Source organism: Mirounga leonina, unplaced genomic scaffold (genome assembly GCF_011800145.1).
Source record: "Mirounga leonina isolate KUSES-001 unplaced genomic scaffold, KU_Mleo_1.0 Mir_204, whole genome shotgun sequence".
Classification (NCBI taxonomy): domain Eukaryota; kingdom Metazoa; phylum Chordata; class Mammalia; order Carnivora; family Phocidae; genus Mirounga; species Mirounga leonina.
In genome coordinates, this window is record NW_023270513.1 from 311,855 (window position 1) to 336,464 (window position 24,610).

At 36.9% G+C, this 24,610-nt stretch overlaps 1 protein-coding gene and 1 pseudogene across 1 annotated transcript in view; one reads left to right on the forward strand and one right to left on the reverse strand.

Annotated features, from left to right (window-relative positions):
• Positions 1–24,610, reverse strand: part of OPHN1 (oligophrenin 1) — a gene marked incomplete at its 3' end in the record, with an annotated part of 473,440 nt that overhangs the window by 301,594 nt on the left and 147,236 nt on the right. The window lies entirely within an intron of this gene.
• Positions 16,037–16,167, forward strand: LOC118026096 (annotated as a pseudogene).

Here is a 24,610-nt window from a genome sequence, read left to right on the forward strand (position 1 = left end):
CATGCCATAACATACACCAACAAAGCCCTTCACCAAAGGCTGGGAAACTTGCTGATTCAAGATATTCCATGGAATCCTTGTCCAGTCAGTAGGTGATCACTAAGCTAACCTACCAAAGACTTCAGGGGCTACACACAACAAAAAATAGACTTTAATACAGAATTAGTTCAAGAAGTCAATAAACAAGGAAACAACACACACACAAACCATGGGGAAAGAGGTTCTCATTTCAAGAACTGTCACATTATATGATATTAAATGTAAACGTTTCAACAAGAAATTAGGAGACACACAGAAACAGGAAACACTGGCTTTATATACTAAAAAAAAAATGTAATCAACAGAAACCGTCCATGAGAAAGCCCAGACATTGGACTTACTACACAAAGATTTTAAATTAGCTATTCTAAATATATTCAAAGAATTAAAAAAGAACCATATCTAAAAAAACTAAAGGACAGAATGAGAACAATGTCTCACCAAATACAGAATACCAATAATGAGTTGGAGAATATTTTAAAAGAATCAACAAAAATTCTGTCATTAAAAAATACAATAATAAACATGGAAAATTTACTACACAAGCTCAAGATTAGAACTGGGCAGACAGAAGAATCAGTGAAGCTAAAGACAGGTCAACTGAGATTACCAAATCTATGTAACAGAAAGAAAAAAGAATTAAGAAAAATCAACAGATTCTCAGAGATCTATGAGGCACCATAAACATAACAACACACAAGATGGGAATCCTAGAATAGGAGAGGAAGATGAAGAAAGAGTATCTGCCACACTTGATAAAAATAAAAATCATCTTAACTCCCAACAAGCTCAATACACACCTAAAGGAAGATAAACTCAGATATACATACCTAAAAATATCACAGTCAACTGCTGAAAGATAAAGAAAGGGGACAAAATCTTTGAAAAAGGCAAAAGAAAAAGACTCATCATGAACAAGGAATCCTCAATAAGATTAACAGTGGAATTTTTCATCAGGAATCATGAAGGATCAGACAAAGTAGCATATTCAAAATGCTGGGGTGGAGGGAACTATCAAGATAATGAGTAAGGGACAGGAGAGGCTAGGAAGAGAAAGACAGGTAGGGAGCTATATGACTAGGCTCACAGAAATCCCAGATGTGAAGAAATGTTATAGATGAGATATTAAACAGAAAGAAGGGAAGGTAACAAATCCACTATCTTCGTTCTAAATGTTGACAGTATAGTCTCATGATATTTACAAATCCACCATGTTGTTCTAAATATAGACAGGATATTCTCATGATATTTACAAACACACCACGTTTGTTTTTACCTGTTATTGACAAGAAATTTGCCAAGTTCCCTGATCGGTTTTCTACAAAAGATTAACCATAAAAGCCCTCAGTGGCAACCCATTCAGGACCCCTCTCACTCTAGAGAGCTCCTTTCCTTTCCTCTCTCCTCTCCCCTCCTCTCCCCTGCCCTCCTCCCCTGTCCCCTCCCCTCGCCTTCCCTTCCCTCCCCTCCTCTCCTTTCTCTTCTCGACTTCACTTAATAAACTTTGACTTCACTTCACCCTTTTGTGTCCAGGAGATTCATTGTTCCACTCTGTGAGACAAAAACCCTACAACCCTACAATAATATTCTACATCTAGCAAAATTAACCTTCAAAAAGGAAGATATTCCCAGATAAACAAAAACTGAATTAGTTGCTAGCAAATCTGCTTTATAATAAATAGTAAACAGAGTCTACCAGGGTAAAATCAAAGAAAAATAAACCAGGATGTGGGAAGATAGTGTCAGAACAAAGAGACCCTAGGTTGGTCTAGTCCCATGAATACAATGAGATAACTATCAAATCATCCTAAATACCCAAGAAATCAACCTGAAGACCAACAGAACAAACTCCACAACTAAAGGGAGAGAAAAAACCCCATTGAAGAAAGTAAGAAGTGGGGAGACATGGTTGGGGGAGAAATGGATCATGGGAGCTGCAGAGAAGGGTGAGAGACAGAGGAACACAGAAGGAGAATGTTTTCCCAAAGCCACTGACTGGGAAAACAAGAGGGCTGAGTTTCCTGAGTTTTTGCAACCAGCAGGGCTTAAAGTCTGGAGTTTTAAATGTCAGCAGGCTTGGCAGGTATGAGCCTGGAGGGAACTTCCCTGCTCCTGGAGAGAAGAAGACAGGCAAAAAAGGGGGAGACGGACAGCCTGGAAACAGCAATCTGAAAAATGCCTGGGACACACAGAGGGGAGATAATTCATTCTATTGTGAGTGCTTCCCTGAGAGACAGTGCTCACAGAGATGTTTCTCTGGGGACAAAACAACTGGCTGATCCCATTTCACCCCCCCCCCCCCCCAGAGCATAAACACAGAGCCACCTGCAGGAAGCAGCACAGGGCCTACACAGGCTGCCTGACTTGATTACAATTCTCACACCTCTGTGCTCTGGCAGGACAACCCTGGTCAGTCAAGATTGCCTCAGTCCCGGCACAGCAGGATCCTCCCCCAAAAGTCCAGCACAATCCCCTACCCACACTCCATCTCTAAAGCATGGAGTATTAAAGGTCAGCAGGCTTGGCAGAATTAGAGCCCAAAGGTCACTGTGCTGCTCTTGGTGAGAAGTCAGTCAAAAAACCTTGAGGAGGACAACTTGGAAACAGAAATCTCAAAAACCCCTGGGCCACAAAGGGGGAAGACTATTCACTCTTCTCAGAGTGCTTCTCTAAGAGGTAGCCTTCAGAGATACCTTTTCAGGAACAAAGAAGCTGGCTAGAGCCATTTCCCTTCCCCCTCCAGCACAAATGCAGAGACCCTTGCAGGAAAGAGCTCAGGGCTGACACAGCTGCCTAACTTGCTTATACCAACTCTCAGACCCCGGCACTTTGGTGGGACTGCCCTTCTCCATCAAGTTTGACTCAGTCCCAGCATGGTGGGCCCTTTCCCCAGAAGATCAGCAGAAACCCCTGCCCACGCCATGTCCCCTGACCAGAGCTCCAAATGCTTCAGTTCTAGATAAAGTAGGATCCACTCTCTTTGCAAGAGCAGACCACAGCAAACCTAGTTAAGACTTGCCACACTCTGACCAAGGACCAAACACTGCCCACTGCAGGCAAGGAGAGATTTACTGATGACTGGTCTGAAGGATAGAGCAGACAAAACGTAACAACAGAGCACAGGAGCACACACCAGAAAGACACCCTGAAGTGCCAAGCCATGGACACTACGTGATCACTGCTTCATAAAGCCATTACTCTCAAGAACAGGAAACAGAACAGGCTTTTCTAACATAGAAAAGAAGACAAAGACTTAGACAAAATGCTAACATGGAGTAATTTATTGCAAATGAAAGAATAAGATGAGGCCTTGGCCAGAGTTCTAAGCAAGGCGTATATAAGTAACAAGACTACTAGAGAATTTAAAGCAACAATCATAAGGATACTCACTGGACTTGAGAAAAGAATGGAAGGCAACAAGGAGAATTTTACCTCAGAGATAAACAATGCAATAACTGAGACTGGAAACAAACTTAATGCAATGAACAGAAGGCTGAAAGAAGAATTATGAAACACAAGAATAGACTTGGGGAACTCAATGATTCCATCAAATGTAGTAACATTCATATTACAGGAGTCCCAGAAGAAGAAGAGAGGAAAAGGGAGGCAGAATATTTATTTGAGGAAGTAATAGGTGAAAACTTCCCTAATTTAGGGAAGGAAAGAGACATCCAGATCCACGAGGCAGAGAGAACTCCCATCACAATCAACAAAAGCAGGCCAACACCAAGACATGTTATAAGTAAATATAGTAATAAAGAAAAAAACTCCTAAAAGCAGCAAGACAAAGGAAGTACCTAACTTACAAAATAAGATGCATAAGGCTAGCTTCAGCCCTCTCAACAGAAACTTGGCAAGCCAGAAGGCAGTGGCATGATAAATTCAATGAGCAGAATGGAAAAAAAATCTATAGCCAAGAATAGTCTATCCAGCAAAGCTATCATTCAGAATAGGAAGAGTTAAAGAATTTCCCAAACAAAAACTAAAGGATTTCATGGTCACTAAGCCAGCCCTGAAATTAAAGGGGACTCTTTGAGTGGAAATGACAGGCCAAAACTGACAAAGACAAGAAAGGATCACAAAAATCTCCAGAAACAATGACAAAACAAGTAAAACAGCACTAAATACATATCTATCAATAATTACTCTGAATGTAAATAGACAAAATGTTTCACTCAAAAGATATAAGGTGTCTTCAGAATGGAAAAAAAAAAGACCCTATATGTGGCTTATCATTTGAGACCTAAAGATGCCTGAAGATTAAAAGCAAGGGGATGAAGAAACATTCATCATACAAATAGACATCAAAAGAAAGCCACTGTAGCAATACATATATCGTACAAACTAGACTTTAAAACAAAGACCGTAACAAGAGACAAAGAATGGCACTATATAATCATAAAAGGGAAAATCTAACAATTGTGTTTATGCACCCAACATGGGAGCACCCAAATATATAATACAATTAGTAACAAACATAAAGGAACTCATTCACCATAATACAATTATAGTAGAGGACATTAACACCCCACTTACATCAATGGACAGATCACCTAAAGAGAAAATCAAAAAGGACATAATAGCTTTGAATGACGGGCTGGACCAGATGGACTTAACAGATATATTCAGAATATTCCAACCTAAAGCAGCAGAATACACATTCTTTTCAAGTGCACATGGGTCATTCTCCAGAACAAATTGCATATTAGGTCACAAAACAATACACAATACATATAAAAAGATTGACTCACACCACGCATTTTTTTCTGACCACAACACTATGAAACTTAAAGAGATCCACAAGAAAAAATTTGGAAATATCACAATTACATGGAAGTTAGACAACATAATGCCATACAATAAATGGGTCAACCAGGAAATCAAAGAAGAAATAAACAAAAAAAAATATATGGAAACAAATGAAAATAAACACACAACGGTCCAAAACCTTTGGTATGCAGCAAAAGCAGCCCTAAGAGGTAAGGATATAGTAATACATGACATGCCTACCTCAAGAGCTAAGAAAAATTTCAAATAAACAGCCTAATTTCATACCTAAAGGAGCTAGAAAAAAGAACAAATGAAGCCTAAACCAGCAGACAGAAAGACGTAATAAAGATCAGAACACAAAGAAATGTGTTCTATATGTGTTTCTATAGAGAAACTAAAAACACAGCAGAAAACATCAATGAAACCAGGACCTGTTTTTCAAAAAAATTTTAAAAGTTGATAAACCTCCAGGGGCACCTGGGTGGCTCAGTCATTAAGTGTCTGCCTTCGGGTCAGGTCATAATCCCAGGGTCCTGGGATCCAACCCCACATCGGGCTCCCTGCTCCGTGGGAAGCCTGCTTCTCCCTCTCCTGCTCCCCCTTGCTTGTGTTCCCTCTCTCGCTGTGTCTCTGTCAAATAAATAAATAAATAAAATCTTTAAAGAAAAAAAGTTGATAAACCTCCAGCCACACTTAACAAAAAAACAAAGGCCCCAAATAAGTAAAATCACAAATGAAAGAGGACAAATAAGAACACCATGGAAATAAAAACAATTATAATAGAATATTATGAAGAACTATATGACAACTAATTGGACAATTTGGAAAAAATGGATAAATTCCTAGAAACATAAAAATTACCAAAACTGAAACAGGAAAAAACAGAAAACTTGAACAGACTGATAACCAGCAAAGAAATTAAATCAGCAATAAAAAAATCTCCCAGCAAACAAAAGTCCAGGGCCAGGTGGCTTCATAACACCTATTCTTCTCAAACCAATCCAAAAAATAGAAAAGGAAGTGAAACTTCCAAATTCATACTAAAAAGCAAGAATTATCCTGATACCAAAACCACATAAAGATTCCACTAAAAAAGAGAACTACAAGGCAAGATCCCTGATGAACATAGATGCAAAAATTCTCTATCAAATACTAGCAAAGAGCATCAAACAATATATTAAAAGAATCGTTCACCACGGTCAAGTGGAATTTATTCCTGTGTTGCAAGTGTGGTTCAGTATTTGCTTATCAATCACTGTGATACCTGACATGAATAAAAGGAAAGATAAGAACCATATGATCATTTCAATAGAAGCAGAAAAAGCATTTGACAAAGTACAACATCCATTCATGATAAAAACCCTCAACAAAGTAAGTTTGGAGGGAATAAACTGCAACATGATAAAGACCATATACTAAAACCCACAGGTAGTATCATCCTCAATGGGGAAAACCTGAGAGCTTTTCTCCTACAGTCAGGAGCAGGACAAGTATATCCACTATCACCACTGTCATTTACATTGAACTGGAAGTCCTAGACACAGCAAGCAGACAACAAAAAGAAAAGGCATCCAAATCGACAAGGAAAAAGGAAAACATTCACTATATGCAGATGACATGATACACCACATAGAAAACCCAAAAGACTCCACCAAAAACTTGCTAGAACTGATACAGAATTCAGTGAAGTTACAGGGTACAAAATCAACATACAAAAATCTGTTATATTTCTAAACACCAATAATGAAGCAGCAGAAAGAGAAATTAAGGAACCAATCCCATTTACAACTATACCAGAAACCATAAGATACACAAGAATAAACCCAACCAAAGAGGTGAAGGATCTGTACTCCGAAAATGATAAAACACTGACGAAAGAGATTGAAGATGACACAAAGATATGGAAAAGCATTCCATGCTCACTGGTTGCAAGTACAAATATTGTTAAAATGTCTCTAGTACCCAAAGCAATCTACACATTTAATGCAATCCCTATCAAAATACCACCATCATTTTTCACAGAGCTAGAACAAACATTCCCAAGATTTGTATGCAACCACAAAAGACCCCGAAAAGCCAAAGCAATCTTGTAAAAGGAAAGCAAAGCTGGAAGCATCACAATTCCGGACTTCAAGTTCTATTACAAAGCTATAGGGATCAAGACACTATGATACTGGCATAATAATACACACATAAATTAAGGGAACAGAATAGAAAAGCCAGAAATTAACCCAAAACTATATGGTCAGTTAATCCTTGACAAAGCAGGAAAGAATATCCAATGGGAAAATGACAATCTCTTCAAGAAATGGTGTTGGGAAAACTGGACAGCAACATGCAAAAGAATGGAACTGGACCACTTTTGTACAGCACACACAAAAACAAATTCAAAATGTATGAAAGACCTAAACGTGAGATGGGAAACCATCAAAATCATAGAGAACACAGGCAGTAACCTCTTTGACATCGGCCCTAGCAAGATCTTTCTAGATATGTCTCCTGAGGAAAGGGAAACCGTTCTAGCAGTTTTTTGGTGGAGTCTTTCGTTTTTCATATACAGTATCATGTCATAGTGCAAATGGAGAAAGTTTTACCTCTTCCTTGCTGATTTGGATGCCTTTTATTTCTTTTTGTTGTCTGATTGCTGTGGCTAGGACTTCCAGTACTATGTTGAATAACATTGGTCTTGTTTCTGACCATAGAGGAAAAGTTCTCAGTTGTTCCTCACTGAAGATATTAGCTGTGAGTTTTTCATGTATGGCCTTTATTGTTCCCTCTAACCTTACTTTGCTGGAGGTTTTTATCATGAATGGATGTTGTACTTTGTCTAATGCTTTTTCTGCATCTATTGAAATGGTCCTTATGCTTTCTTTTATTAATGTGGTGTATCACAGTGATTGATTAGCAAATATTGAACCACACTTGCAACCCAGGAACAAATCCCACTTGATCAGGATGATTGATTCTTTTAATATATTGTTTGGATTCTGTTTGCTAGTATTTTATTGAGAATTTTTGCATACCTATTCATCATGGATATAGGCTTATACTTCTCTTTTTAGTGGAGTCTTTAGTTGGTGTTAGTGTATGGATAATGTTGACCTCATAGAATGAACTTGGAAGTTTTCTTTCCTTTTTTTATTTTTTGGAATAGTTGGCGAGGAATAGACATTAGGTCTTCTTTAAATGTTTGGTAGAATTCACCTGTGAAGCCATCTTGTCCTGGACATTTGTTTGCTAGGATTTTTTATTACTGATTCAATTATTTTGCTGGTTATCAGTCTTTTCAAGTTTTCTATTTGTTCCTCTTTTGTTTGGGTAGTTAATATGTTTGTAAGAATTTATCCATTTTTTCCGGTTTGTCCAATTTGTTGCCATATAGTTTTCATAATATTCTAATTGTATTTCTGTGGTGTTGGTTGTTATTTATCCTCTCTCCTTTGTGATTTTATTTATTGGGGTCCTTTCTCTTTTCTTTTTGTAAGTCTGATAGACACTTAACAATTTTATTAGTTTTTTCAAAGAATCAGCTTCTGGTTTCATTGATCTGTTCCATTGTTTTTTAGTCTGTATATCATTTATTTCTGCTTTAATCTGTATTATTCTTTTCCTTCTGCCAGTTTTAGACTCCATTTGTTGTTCTTTTTCTACCTCCTCTAGGTGTAAGGTTAGGTTCTTTATTTGAAATCTTTCTTGCCTCTTGAGGTATGCATGAATTGCTGTATCTTTCCATCTTAGGACTATTTTTGCTGCATCTCAAAGATTTTGGACCATTGTGTTTTCATTTTCATTTTTTTTATGTATTTTTAAATTTCTTCTTTAATTTCCTGGTTGCCCAATTCCTTCTTTAGTAGCATGTTGATTAACCTCCATGTATTTATTATGATCCTTCCAAACTTTCTTGTGGTTGACTTCTAGTTTCATAGAATTGTGGTCAGAAAATATGCCTGGTACAATCTCAATCTTTTCTGTACCTGTGGAGGCCTGATTTGTGACCCAGTATATGATGTATTCTGGAGAATGTCCCATGTGCACTTGAAAAGAATGTATATTCTGCTGCTTTAGGATGGAATGCTCTAAATATATCTGTTAAGTCCATCTGGTCCAGTGTGTCATTCAAAGCCATTTTTCCTTGTTGATTTTCTGCTTAAATGATCTGTCCATTGTTGTAAGTGGGGTGTTAAAGTCCCCAACTATTTTTGTATCATTATCAATGATTTCCTTTATGTTTGTTTTTAATTGTTTTATATATTTGGGTGCTCCCATGTTGGGTGTATAAATATTCACAACTGTAAGATCTTCTTGTTGAATTGTCCCTTTTTTATGATATAGTACCCTTTTTCATCTGTTGTTTCAATCTTCAGTTTAAAGTCTAGTTTATCCAAAATAATTATTGCTACTCTGGCTTTCTTTTGATGTCCATATGCATGATAAATGTTTTTCGCATCCACTCACTTTCAATCTCCAGTTGTCTTTAGGTCTCAAATGAGTGTCTTGTAGGCAGCATATAGAGGTGCCTTTTTTTTTTAAATCCATTCTGATACCCTTTATTCTTTTGATTGGTACATTAGTCCATTTACAGTCAGAGTATTTATTGATAGATATGTTTTTAGTGCCATTTTATTACTTGTTTTGTCATTATTTCTGGAGATTTTCTATGATCCTTTATCTTTATAACTTTTGGTCTTTCCTTTCCATTCAAAGAGTTCCCCTTAATATTTCTTGCAGAGATACTTTACTGATCACAAACTCCTTTAGTTTTTGTTTGTCTGGGAAACTCTTTATCTCTCCTTCTATTTTGAATGATAGCCTTGCTGGACAGAATATTCTTGGCTGCAGATTTTTCCATTCAGCAGGTTGCATATATCATGCCACTCCCTTCTGGCTTGCAAAGCTTCTGTGGAGAGAGGTGCAACTAGCCTTATTTGTCTTTCCTTGTAAGTTAGGGACTTCTTTTGTCTTGCTGCTTTTAGGATTTTTTTCTTCATCACTATATTTTGCTAATTTAATTGCAATATGTCTTGGTGCTTGATGGGAGTTCTCTGTGAGCTGAATTTTTCAGCTATTATTTCTTCAGATAAATTTTCTGTCACCTTTTCTCTATCTGCTTCTTCTGGGGCTCCTATAATACATATGTTATTATGTTTGATGTAGTCACTGAGTTCCCTAAGTCCATTCTCATGTTCCATAATTCTTTTTTCAGTTTCATTATTTTCCATTATTTTATCCTCCATATCATTTATTTGTCCTTTTGCTTCTACCATCCTTGTGTTCATTACAACCAGTCTGATCTAAATCAGAATTACTGCATTTTTCATTTCTGACTGATTTTTAACTCTTTTATCTCTGCAATAAGGGCCTCTCTGAAATCTTCCATTCTTTTCTCAAGCCCAGTGAATATTCTTAGGATTTTTTGCTTTAAATTCTCCTTCATGCATATTGATTATATCTGTTTCAATTAGATCTCTGGCCATGACTTTATCTTGTTGTTTCATTTGGGATGAATTTCCCCATCTTGACATTTTGTCTAAATCTCTGACTTCTTTGTGTTAGAAAAGCCTGTTCTGTTTCCTGCCCCTCAGAGTAATGGCTTTATGAAAAAGAGGTCATATACTGTCCAGGGCCTGGCCCTTGAGGAATTGTCTCTGGTATGTCCTGCATGCACTCTGTGTTGTGTTTTGGCTGCTCTGTCCTTCAGGCCAGTTATTTACAGAGGCTCTCCTTGCCTGCAGTGGGCAGTATTTGGTCCTTGGCCAGAGGGTGGAGAGTTTAACTAGGTGTACTGTGGTTTGCTTGTTAAATGAAACTTGATACTACTTCCCCTAGAACTGAAGCCTTGCAGAACTCTCTGGTCGGGAGATATGGTGTGGGCAGAGGTATCTGCTGGACTTCTGGGAGAGGGGCCTGCCATGCTGGGCCTGAGGCAAACTTGTCCAAAAAGGGCACTACCAGCAAAGCACAGGGGTGTGTGACCTGGTGTAAGTGGGTCAGATAGCCAGTGTGGGTGGCTCTGTGTTTATGATGAGGGGTGGGGGTAGGGAGAATGGCACTAACCATCTCCTTTGTCCCTAGAGAGGCATATCAGTGAATACTGCCACTCAGGGAAGCATTCCAAGAAGAGCCAGTAATCTCCCTCTGTGTGTCCAAGGCATTTTTCACATCACTGATTCCATGCTGTCTGCCTCTGGGTTGTTTGCTTTCCTTTTCTCCAAGAGCAGCGCAGTTCCCTTTGGGCTTTATCCCAGCCAAGCCTGCTGACTTTTACAACTCTAGGCTTTAGGGAATTGGTGTGGGCAGGGACCTGCCTTCATCTTCTGGGGTAGAGTCTTGCCATGCCAGGACTGAGGGAAGTTTTATGGAGAAGGGCAATCATGCCAGAGTGCAGGGCCATAGAACTTGGAGCAAGCAGGCTAGGCAGCCAAAGTAGGGGCCAAACTGCCCTTTGCAGGTGGCTCTCGGTATAGTCTGAGGCGTGGGGGAGGGAAATGTTGCCTGCTATCTCCTTTGTCCCTGGAGATACGTCCCTGTGAATGCTACCTCTCAGGCAAGTGCTCCAAGAAGAGTGAATATCTCCCCACTGTGTGCCTGAGGCATTCCTCAAATCACTGTTCCCTTTCAATCTGTCTCTGGCTTATTTGCCTGCCTTCTCTCCCTGAGTAGTCTAGTGCCCTAAGGGCTCTATCCCTGCCAAGCCCACTAACCTTTAAAACTCCATGCTTCAAAGCACCCCTGAGTGCAAAACCTCAGAAAAATCAGCCCCTCTCATTTTCCCAGGCAATGGCTCTGGGGAAGTGTTCTCCTTATACATTCCCCTGTGTGCTCCTCTCTCCCTTGCCTTTCTCCACAACCAGGTCTCCCTCCCCTCTGTAGTACCTGCGATCCCTTTCTCCTCCAAAGCACCTCTCTGCACTTCCTACCTTCCTCCATGTGGCCTCTTCTCTACCTCTAGTGTGGAGTCAGTCTTCAGGCTGACTGCTTGGGTATTCAGAATGATTTGATAATTATCTACTTGTGTTCAAGGGAATAGAGGAGTCTAGTGTCCTCCTACTATACAGCCACCTGAGTTGCTCCTCTCCCTATGGCTACTACTCATACCACAATAAACTGAGCAACAAAAGGGTCTGTGCAGAAAGCTAGAAAGGCCAATACAAGAACCATCACCCTCTCTGTCCGGTACACACATAGTGTTAGCTCCTCAAGGCCAAAATGTTATCACTCTTTAATAGGCTCATACTTTGTTGCCTTGTTTTTTAGATATGCAGGCAGGCAGCACTCTTTATTTAAAAGAACTCTTCCCATTTCTTATAACTACTTGCTAGTAACTATCTGGGAATTCTGGTGATGGCTTCCCAGACATTGCTCTCCTATCAGTCTAGAAATTGTACGATTTTTAAAAACCTTTATTCTTCCTAGTCAACTTAGAATAACCCTCTTCAGCAACAATTTGGTGACCCTCTTGCCCCTGCCTGTTCTATCATTACCAGTCTAGCAGAGCAATGTCAGGATAATTTAAAATGCAAATAAATGTCATACTATAATGTCCAAAATGTGTATGGTATGTTTTAACTATATAATATGGAAAGAGTTTATATGCATTTAATGTAATGCACAAGCAATTATGCTATCCTCTTAAGAGTAAATCTGTAACTATTCTGTAATAACTGTCTCACATAATTTCTTTTCTAGATAAGATTTGCAATTTTTTTGAAATTGAGAAAATAACATTTAAACTAATAAAGTTGAAACTGTCAAAAAATGAGTTTGTTTTTTTTTACAAATCTATTAGAAATAATAAGGGTGAAAGGTAGTGACTGTATATGAAAAGTAAGGAAAACAGAATGTATTTTTTAGATAAGGAAAGATAAAAAGGACATGGTAGTGAAGTTGGCAAAGGAAAAAAGAATGTAATTTTGTCCTACTAAAGTAAAATAATTGTTCCAGGGGCGCCTGGGTGGCTCAGTCATTAAGCGTCTGCCTTCGGCTCAGGTCATGATCCCAGGGTCCTGGGATCGAGCCCTGCATCGGGCTCCCTGCTCAGTAGGAAGCCTGCTTCTCCCTCTCCCACTCCCCCTGCTTGTGTTCCCTCTCTCGCTGTGTCTCTCTCTGTCAAATAAATAAATAAAATCTTAAAAAAAAAATAAAATAATTGTTCCAGGAAAAAGATAGGACAAACCTAAATAGATATAGAAAGCTGTAAAATGTTCATGGAAAAGAAACTTGGTGAAAAGAATTATATGTATGATCAAGTTGGCTACAGATTGAATTGTTATTATAAGGGTTTTAAAATTAAGCCTTGGGGCGCCTGGGTGGCTCAGTCGTTAAGCATCTGCCTTTGGCTCAGGTCATGATCCCAGAGTCCTGGGATTGAGCCCTGCATCGGGCTCCCTGCTCGGCGGGAAGCCTGCTTCTCCCTCTCCTACTCCCCTGCTTGTGTTCCCTCTCTCACTCTCTCTCTGTCAAATAAATAAAAATAAAAATCTTTTTAAAAAATTAAAAATAAAATTAAGTCTTAATACCCATAACATATTTATGTAAAACTAAAAATTATCTTTTACCTGTTAAAAGGACAAAGCTTTCTTGGAGTACTGAGTTGCTTTGATAAGATATCGTGAAAGGTTTTCTTTATCTTTCAAACTAATATATTTTAAAAAGATTTTGTATTTTATCAAAATAATTTCCTGTACAACTATGTAACCCTTATATTTGTCCTTGAAATCTTTTTTTCTCTTCTTTAAAGATTTATTTATTTTAGAGAGAGAGAGCAAGTGAGCATGACTGGGAAGGGCAGAAGGAGATGGAGAGAGAATCTCAAGCAGAGTCCATGCTGAAGGAGAAGCCCAAAGTGGCGCCCTTGTCTTTGAAATCTTCTATTGTCACAGTGGTCAAATAGATAATTAAATACTGTTTCATAATGATCTGTGATCCTATTTGGTCAAGTATTCCAAAAATTTTGATATTTTTAACAAACTTCCCCAAATCAAATTCTAGTATACTTTTTTTTTTTAAGAATTTATTTATTTATTTGACAGAGAGAGACACAGCCTGAGAGGGAACACAAGCAGGGGGAGTGGGAGAGGGAGAAGCAGGCTTCCCATGGAGCAAGGAGCCCGATGTGGGACTCGATCCCAGGACCCCGGGCCTGGGATCATGACCTGAGCCGAAGGCAGACGCTTAACAACTGAGCCACCCAGGCGCCCTAGTATACTTTTTTTGTAATTTTTTTTTTTAATTTGAGTATACTTGACACACATATTACATTAGTTTCAGGTGTACATAGTGATTCAACAAGTTTATACATAATTATGCTTTGTTCACCACAAGCGTAGCTACCATCAATCTCCATACATAGCTATTACAATATCATTGACTATATTCCTGATGTTGTGCCTTTTATTCCCATTATTTATTCATTCCATAACTGGAAGTCTGTCTCTCCCACATTTCTTCACCCATTTTGCCCAACCCCCACCCCCATAACTTTGTGAGTTTTAGATGGCCCCTGGAACTTCTCAAAAGATTTGTTCCCTCTCCTTATAAAAAAATGAGATGTTACAATAATTATGATTACCTAATATGTTAATTTACATAGGAAGCATTTCAAAAAGTAATACTTCTTTAATGTTCTATTTGTACAGGAATATATTCTAAGTGTTCTAGAAATAATGTAATATTCCTAAAATCCTGGTATGTCCTGGTATAAAGATAATTCTAGTTATTATCATGAAATGGTGCGCCACAGAAATCACCGAATCTGCTTGTCACTTGCATCATAATGAACTCGCTTCAGATCTCTATTTTTTTAAGTCTTTTGTCATTTATGGACAGTTATGGTTTTAAGTGCTTTATCTTCAAAGAGATTTATAATCTAAAACACAGGTTTTGATAAATTTAAGATCCTAACACTGAAGCGGGTAAGAATTTCTCAAACTCTAAATGGAAACAGATTTCTTCAATGTTTTGTTTTCCAGATTTATAGGACCCCATTTTCTCCTCTCCTTTAAGCTATTTATAACTTACAACTTGGTAAAGCATATCTTTACAACAAAGGTTGAAGTCTTTATCTTTTTCTCCCTACCTTATCCCTCTAGAATTCTGAAACTCTTCTAAATATTCTTATTTTCCATGACAATGTGTATATTTGCATAAGTTCAATACAAGTCTGTTCTCCTTGTAACAGGATGCCCAATGCACCTAGCCATTGATTACTTACTGAACAAGGAGGCATGTAGGCATGTATTTAATAGTAATACCACCTGCTGCACATGGATAAATTTCTCTGGGAAAGCAGAAACGTAATTGCATAAAATCAGAAAACAAGCACATTGGCTGCAGTGAATTTCACCTAAAAACCCCAGGTCTTTTAATCTATTTAACTGGTTACCTTCAGGTCTGGGCACTTGGTTTAGAATTATCATATAAACTGTACTTATCATAGTACTTTCAATCCTTTTTTATATAATTATTTTAAAATTTGTACCTATTGCCTGTCAAATTTCTGCAAAAATAATGCACTAAATAGGATGATGGTAGTTCAGTGTTTTGAGATGATCTCCAATGCTTATGACCTTGATAAGATATATACTTTAGATGGGAAGTACATGAATGTTCTCTCTACTACCCTTCGTTGTTACTTAAATGTGACCTCAATGGTTTCCAGTCATTACACACTAAACTGGTTTCATTATGTTTTTTATACTACTCTAATTTAATGATTCTTAAATGCATATCCAAACTTATTCTTTCTGCTGTACCCAGCTCAGTCACATGCTTTATGATTTGCCACATGACCATGCTTGGCATTACTAAAATTCACAAAGTGGACAACCCATATGAATCTACCTTCTAACCTAGGATACCAGAACAGGATCACTAATGTTCCCATCCAAGGTATAGGAGGAAACCAGAGCAGGTATTGAAGACCACTCTGGCAATGAGGGGTCAAACGTTGACCTGTGATGTTTTACAGAGGAGATATCTCAGTCAAAAGGGGGACATGTAAATCTGTTTAAAACCTCTGAACATGAGACTTTATTTTAGGACTAAAAACTTCATCCTGCTTTTTTGAAATAGGGACTACACTGAACTATTGAAGTGGGCAGAAGTATATGACTGAACACAAGACTGTTACACCAACATTCTTGAAAAAAATTAGACACTCTGCACATATATTTTCCTAGTAACAGACATAGGGTACCCAGAAAACCAGTGAGTGTAAAATGTAATTATAATCGCTTCTCAGCCTTTTGGCTAAGATCAAGTGTAGTAAAATGTAATTATATCTTCCAATTATAATCTTTGGAAAACAACTTCCATGCATTTCCTAATAACTCCACAATTTAATAATGAAGACCCCTGACTTTTACTCTTCAACAGGACACATTTGTGATGCTACCTGAATCTATACTCCCTGAACTGCAATTCTAAGACCCCCAAATAAATGCTTTTATTTCAGTACTTCCTCTTTTCTTGGCTGACAACAAAAAAAGAGACGTATAATATTTTATTAGTTTCTGCTGTAGAACACAGTGATTTGATATTTATAAATATTATGTAATGGTCACCACAATAAGCCATTACCATATATCACAATACAAAGTAGTTACAACATTATTTACCATATGCTCTGTATTGTAAATTACATCCCCTTATCTTACTTATTTTATAACTGGAAGATCATACATTACATTTAGTAGTCATGTCTCCCTAGGTTCCTTTTAGCTGTGACAGTTACTCAGTCTTTTCTTATATTAATGACCTTGACAATTTTAAAGAGCACTAGTCAGGTATTTTGTAAAATACCATCCAATCAGAATGTTCTGATATTTCTCTCATAACCTAGGGTTAAATATTTTGGGAAGCAAAACACAAAAGTGCCATTCTTATCACATCATATCATGGACACACACTATCAACATGACTTATCATTGCTAATGTTGACATTGTTTACCTGGATGAAGCAGTGTTTCTCAAGATTGTCCACACTAAAATTAGTGTTTCTTTCCTTTATTCTATACTGTATCTTTGGACGGAAAACACTGTGTACAGCCCACACTCAGACAGGAGTTATGCTCCACCTCCTAGAGTGCAGAATATCTACATAAATTATTGCCCAACTGATTTTTATCTAAAGTGTAAAAACTATTGATTGAAAGAAGGATAGCTTTTTCAACATAAAGTCCTCGAGTCATTAAACATGAGGTATAAAAAATACAAAAATTAACTCAATATAGACCATAGCCCTAAACCTAAAACAATAAATTTTTAGAAGAAAACTTGGAGAAAATCTTTAGGTCATAGTCCTTGTTAAAGGGTTCTTAGACTTGATACTAAAAGCATTATCTATAAAAGAAATATATCTATAAATCGAATTTCACCAAAATTTTAAAATTTTACTCTGCAAAGGACCCTGTTAAAGAGGATGAAAAGACAAGTTATAGACTGGGAGAAAATATTTACAAACCACATATATCAGAAAAGCTTCACAGAATAGAGATATATAAAGAATAACCAAAATTGAAAACTAAATACAAACAATCCAATCAGAAACTGGGCAACAGATATGAAGAAATATTTCACTGAAAAGGACATATGGATTGCAAATCAGTACAAGATATGATACTCAACATCATTAGCTATTTGGGAAGTGCAAATTAAGGCAACAATGAGATATTGCTATATACTTATCAAAAAGTCTAAAACTGAAAATAGTGACAATATCAAAAGCTGACAAGGATGCAGAAAAACTGAATCTCATACACTACTGCTGCAAATGTGAAACTGTAAAACCACTATGGAAAACAGTTTGAAATTTTCTTAAAAAACACAATAAAACCCAGCAACTGTATTCTGGGGCAGTTACTCCATAGAAATGAAAATATATGCCTGCCCCAAATCCTCTACACAAATATTTATAGCAGCTTTATTAGTAGTCAAAACCTGGAGACAACCCAGATATCTTTCACCAGGTGAATGGTTAAACAAACTATGATATGTACATACCAAGGAATGCTATTCGGCAATAAAAAGGGACAAACTATTGATACACACAACAACTTGAAAGATTTTCCAAAAAATTGTTCTGAGTGGGAAAAAAAAAAAGCCAGTCTCAATAAATCATATTCTATATGATTCCATTTGTATAGCATCCTCAAAATGACAAGAAATATAGAGATGGATAACATATTCTTGGTTGCCAGGGGATAAGGATGGGTAAGTGCAAACACAAAGGGGTAGCATGAAGGAGATCTTTGTGGTAATGGGCTAGTTATATATCTTGATTGAAGTTATAGTCACACAAATCCACAAGTGTGATGAAATGCATAGGACTTTACATACACACTAAACCCGTATCAGTTTCCTGGTTTTGATATCGTATAATAGTTATTTAAGAAGTAGCCATTATGATAAACTCAATGAAAAGTACAAGGAACATTTTTATACTTTCTTTGTAATTCTCTATGATTCCTTTTTTTAAAGATTTATTTATTTATTTGAGAGACAGCAGAGGGGAGGGGCAGAGGGAAAGGAGAGAGTCCCAAGGAGACTCCCTGCTAAGCGCAGAGCACAACACAGGAGCATGGCTCAGGACTCAATCTCACGATCCTGAAATCACAACCCGAGCTAAAACCAAGAGTCGGTTGCTTAACTGACTGCGCCACCCAGGCACCCTAATTTCCAGTGATTCTATAATTATTTCAAAAAATCTATTTTTTAAAAACTGAGAAAGCTATCCAATTATTTATTGGCCTGATAGCAAAACCAGGTTTAGCCACAGTGGCTTTCTTTCTGTTCCTTGAACTTACCAGAAACATGCACCCTTCAGGGCCATTAAAATTTCCCCCAGATATCTTTACTGAAATGTCACTTTACCAGAGAGCCTTCCTTATGAATTCTTATCTAAGATCGCATATACCCTACACACACATATATATAAACTCTATCCCCATTCCTGCTTATTTTTTATCATTAGCATTTGTCAATATTTAACATACTATATATTTAATTATCTTGTTTATGATCTGTCTTCTTCCTAGTAGAATATAAAGTTTAATGAAAGCAAGGATTTTTACCCACTTTATTCATTACTATCTCCACATTTATTAAAACAATACATGGAACACAATATGAAATTATAAATACGTGTTGAATGAGTGAATGATAAAATGTACATGGAAAGAAAATTCTAGACCAAACTCATTTATGAAGATAGATGCAAAAATCCTAAACAAAATATTGGTGTATAAGCAATGCATAAAAAAAGTCACTGTAAGAAGGAAATCCTGCCACATACAACAATATGGATGGACACTGAGGGCAATGGACCAAGGAGGACCAAGGAGCTGCGCAAATGCTGTCTCCACTTTCACATTATTACTTTATGTTAAGTGAAATAAGTCAGACAGAGAAAGACAAATACTTACGATCTCACTTACATGGAGAATCTAAAAAAAAAAAACCTCAGAAAAGGAGACCAGACTTGTGTTTTCCAGAGGCAGGGAGTAGGGAGTGGGAGCCTGGGGGAATTAGATGAAGGTGGTCAAAAGATACAAACTTCTAGTTTTAAGACCAATAAGTACTTGGGAGGCAATGTACAACACAAGAGACTATAGTTAACAGGGCTGTAAGGTATATTTAAAAGTTGCTAAGAGAGTAGATCCTAAAAGTTCTTATCACAAGGAAAAAACATTTTTTCTCTTTTTTATACATACAAGGAAATGGATGTTATGTAAACTTATTGTGGTATTCTTTTTGTAATATAGGTAAATCAAGTCATTGTGCTACACATCTTAAATTTATGCAGTGCTGTATGTCAAATATATTTCAATAAAACTGAAAAAAGTCACTATATAGCATGTTCAAGTAAGGTTTATTCTAAGAATTCAAGGATAATCCAATATTTAAAAATCTATTAGTGTAATTTACCATATTTATAAAATGAGGATACAAAAAAGCACTTGATAAAAGTACCACATTCATTCATATTCATTATTACCAAAAACAAAAAGAAGAACAGCCTAAGACAAGAAAGGGGCTTCCTTAACCTGACAACTACTATCTACCAAAACCATCAAACACCAGATGTCATGGTGAATTTTTAGAAGCATTCCCATTAAAGTATAGACCAAATCCAGGAAACCCCTATAACTCTTACTAACAAACATTATGTGGAATTGCAGCCATTGCAGTTAGATAAGAAAAAGAAATATGAAGTATAAAGCCTGGAAAGAAAGTCTTAAAATTATAGGTGACATAATTTACTACTTAGCCAATCCAAGCAAACCTACAGGCAAATCATTAGAACTAATGAGATTTCATCAAGGTTCCTAGATACAAGATCAACATATAAAAAATAATAGAATTCTTATATGTCAAAAATAATTAGAAAATATAGCTTAAAGGGATTCATTATAGCAACTAAAAGAATAAGCTACCTTGAAGTAAATCTAAGAAGTGCATGAATTTTATGTAAAAAATTTTTAAACAATGTTGAAAGACACAAATGTCCCCATATCAATATCGCAATCATCCATTTCCATACATGGAAAAACGAATTATCATAAGGGGTTAGTTCTCAATCTATAAATTCAATGCAATTCTAATCAGTAGGATTTTTTATGGAACTTGGTAAACTCAATCTTTCAAAAGAAAAGTGCCAGTCCAAGAATAGTAAGGAAAGTAATGAATAACAAGTTGGTAAAACTCACCCTATCAATAGGCTAGATATAAGATAAGCCTAGATGCATTATAACCTAAATGTGAATATCAAATCTTTAAAACTTACAGAAGAAAACAAAATATCTTTCTAACTTTAGTGTAACAATTTTTAAAAATACTAAATGTGCAAATAATAAAGGAAAATATGAATATATTTAACAGTTAAAAACTTCTTTATGACAAAAGGCATCATAAACAAGATAAAAAGGGAGAGAAGGTGAACAGTGTTTGCCTTTGGCAATGGAAAAGACTAAGGAAGAGAGAAAAGTTATTTGTAACATATTTAACAGAATTAACTTCTGGAATATACAAATAACACTTATAAGCCCATAATAAGAGCCAGCAAACCAAAAGACAAAATGGGTAAATAATACAAAAACAAGCAATTCACAAAAGTTGAAATATGAATGGCCAATAAACATATTATAAAATGCTCAATTAATAGTTTAAAAAATATAAAGTCTGGTCCAAGGTGGTGAGGTAGGAAGACCCTGAACTCACCAGCTCTGTGGAAAACACCAAATTACACCTATATATAGAACAATTCCTCCTGAAGAACTGAGGGCCAACTGAACAGAATCTGCACAATAGAGGACAGCAAAAGAGAACACCAAGAGAGGGGGAAACATGGTGACAAAAGGAAACCCCACCCTGATGCTGAGAATGGCAGTGGAGAGGGATACTAAAGGACCAGGAACAGATTCCTCTGTGCCAGGCCACAGAGAAAAGGCATGGTTTAAAAGAGCAACTAGTTCATCACAGACAACACTAGAACTCTGACAAATGACAGAAGAGCTTCAGCAACCCTCTCTGAGTCAGAGACTGGAGATCTACACAGTTTACATTCTCCCTCTAACTTAAAAAGCCCAGACCAGAACTGGGTCAAGACAAAATATCCAGAGGGTTTGGTCCACACAGTGAGCTTGATGCTTCAAAAACGTTCCAGGTCTGTAAGTCCACACCAGGCCAGGGCACATTGAAGCACAGAAAAAAAAAAAAAAAAAAAAGTCGCAATTTAAAAGGACCAAGAAGCTACGCAAATGCTGTCTCCACTTTCACATTAAAAGCCCAGATACGGACACCTGGGTGGCTCAGTCGGTTGAGTGTCTGCCTTTGGCTCGGGTCAGGATCCCAGGGTCCTGGGATCAAGTCCCACATGGGGCTCCTTGCTCAGCAGGGAGCCTGCTTCTCCCTCTGCCTCTGTGCTCCCCTTGCTTGTACTCTCTCTCTCTAGCAAATAAATAAATATTTAAAAAATAAAATAAGAAACAATTTATTAAAAAATAATAATAATAAATAAAAAAAATTAAAACCCAGATAAAAACAGAGTCCAGTGCACACAGTGAGCTTGCTGACTGAGTGAGTTCAGAATCCACAAGCCCACAACAGCCCTGGTTATGCTGGGGCACAGAAAATAAGCCAAGAGGTTTTCTTTCCTATCTTTCTTTTTTTCTCTTTTTTCTTTAAATTATCTATTTAAATTTTTTAATTAATTAATTTTTTTTAGAGAGAGAAAGAGCTCACAAATGGGGTGGGGAGGGGCAGAGGGAGAAGGAGAAAGAGAATCCCAAGCAGGCTCCACGCCCAGTGCAGGACTCGATCACAGGACCCTGATCATGACCTGAGCCAAAATCAAGAGTTGGATCCCCAACCGAGTAAGCCATCCAGTCATCCCCTTTTTTTCTTTTTTATTGGCTTTCATTGTAATTCCAGTATTGTTAACATATAATATTATATTAGTGTCAGGTATACAATATAGTGATTCAACAATTCTATTACATCACCCAGTGCTCATCATAAATGTACTACTTAATCCACATCACCGATTTAACACATCCACCTTCCCACCTCCCCTCTCCTATCAGTTTGTTCTCTACAGAGTCTGTTTCTTGATTTGTCTCTCTTTTATTTTCATTTGGTCATTTTTTTTATTTCTTAAATCCCACATATGAGTGAAACCATATGTTATTTGTCTTTCTCCTACTGACTTATTTCACTTAGCATTATACACACTAGCTCCATCCATATCCTTACAAATGGCAAGATTTCATTTTTTTTATGACTGAATAATATTCCTCTGTGTGTGTGTGTGTGTATACACACACGTACATATATATCACCTCTTCTTTATCCATTCATCTATCAATGCACAATTCAACTGCTTCCATCACTTGGCCATTGTAAATAATGCTGCGATAAACATAGCAGTGCATGTACCCCTTTGGATTTATTTTTTGGCTTTTTTTTTTTTATTTAAATTTTAGTTGGTGAACATACAGTGCAATACTGGTTTCTGGAGTAGAATTCAGTTATTAATCATTATCCCTTTGAATTACTATTTTTGCATATCCAGTAGTGCAATAACTAGATCAGAAGGCACTTCTATTTTTAACTTTATGAGGGCCTCCATACTGTTTCCACAATGGCTATACCAGCTTCCATTCTCACCAACAGTGCATGAATGCTCCTTTTTCTTGACATTGTTGTTTCTTGTGTTCCTGATTTTAGCCATTCTGTTAGGTTTGAGGTGATATCTCATTATAGTTTTGATTTGCATTTCCCTAATGATAACTGATTTTGAGCATCTTTTCATGTGCCTATTTGCCATCCTCTATTTTCTTTGGAGAAATGTTTGTTCATGTCTTTTGCCCATTTTTAATTGGATTATTTGTTTTGGGGGTGTTGATTTGTATCAGTTCTTTGTACATTTTGGTTTTTTTACTTAAATTCAATTAGCCAATGTATAGCACATCATTAGTTTTTGATATAATGTTCAATGATTCATTACTTGCATATAACACCCAGTGCTCATCACATCACATGCCATACTAACCCTTTATCAGATATGTCACTAGCAAATATCTTTTCCCATTCCATAGGTTGTCTTTTAGTTTTGTTGATTGTTTCCTTTGCTGTGCAGAAGCTTTATATTTTGATATAGCTCCCAAAATTTTATTTGTGCTTTTATTTCCCTTTCCTCAAAAGACATATCTAGAAAAAATGTTGCTATGGCTGATGTCAGAGAAATTAATACCTGTGCATTCTTGTAGGATTTTTAAGGTTTCAGCTCTCATATTTAAGTCTTGAATCCATTTTCAGTTTCATTTTGTGTATAGTTTAAGAAAGTGGTTCAGTTTCATTCTTTTGCATGTAGCTGTCCAGTTTTCCCAATACCATTTGTTCAAGAGAATGTCTTTTTTCCATTGCACTTTCTTTACACCTTTGTCGAAGTTTAAATGACCATATAATTGTGGGTTCATTTCTGGGTTCTCTATTCTCTTCCACTGATCTATGTGTCTGTTTTTCTGCCAGTACCAGACTGTTTTGATTACTACAGCTGTGTAATATAACCTGAAGTATAGAGTTGTGATACCTCCAGTTTTGGTTTTCTTTTTCAAGATTGTTTTGGCTATTTGGGTCTTTTGTGGTTCTATACAAATTTTAGGATTGTTCGTTCTAGTTCTGTACGAAATACTGTCGTTATTTTGATAGGGATTGCATTAAATCTATAGATTGTGTTCTTCATCTCTGATTGTTTCTTTTTTCATCTCTTTTTTAAGGGCCTCACTTATGTCCTCTACTTTTTTTTCTCGAGTCCACTGAGTATCTTTATGATAATTTTTTTTTTTACCTTTTTTAAATCATTCTTTAAATTCTCTGTCAGGCATATCACTTAGGTCTCGTGCTGTGGTTTTGTACTGTTCTTTCATTTAGAACATGCCCCTCTGTCTCCTATTGTCTCTCTGTGTTTGTTTTGGTGTATTATGAAAGTCTGCTATGTCTTCTGTTCTTAAAGGTAATGGCCTTAGGAAGAAGAGGTCCTGCAATTCCCTGCAATGCAGTGTCCCCTGTTCCCCAGGACCTGCCATGTCAGAAAGTGTTGACTATATATGTTGCCTATGCCCTCCTGTTGCGTCCTGCTTTTTCCGCCAGTGCAGTCATCTACAGAGGCTCTTTGCCTGTTATGGGCAGCATTTTGTCCCAGCCAGGGTGGAGTGTGTTTTAACAAGATGCATGCTGGTGTTCTTGACAAGTGAGACCTGCCACACTGACACCAGACCTATGGCTATGCAAAATGCACAGGTCA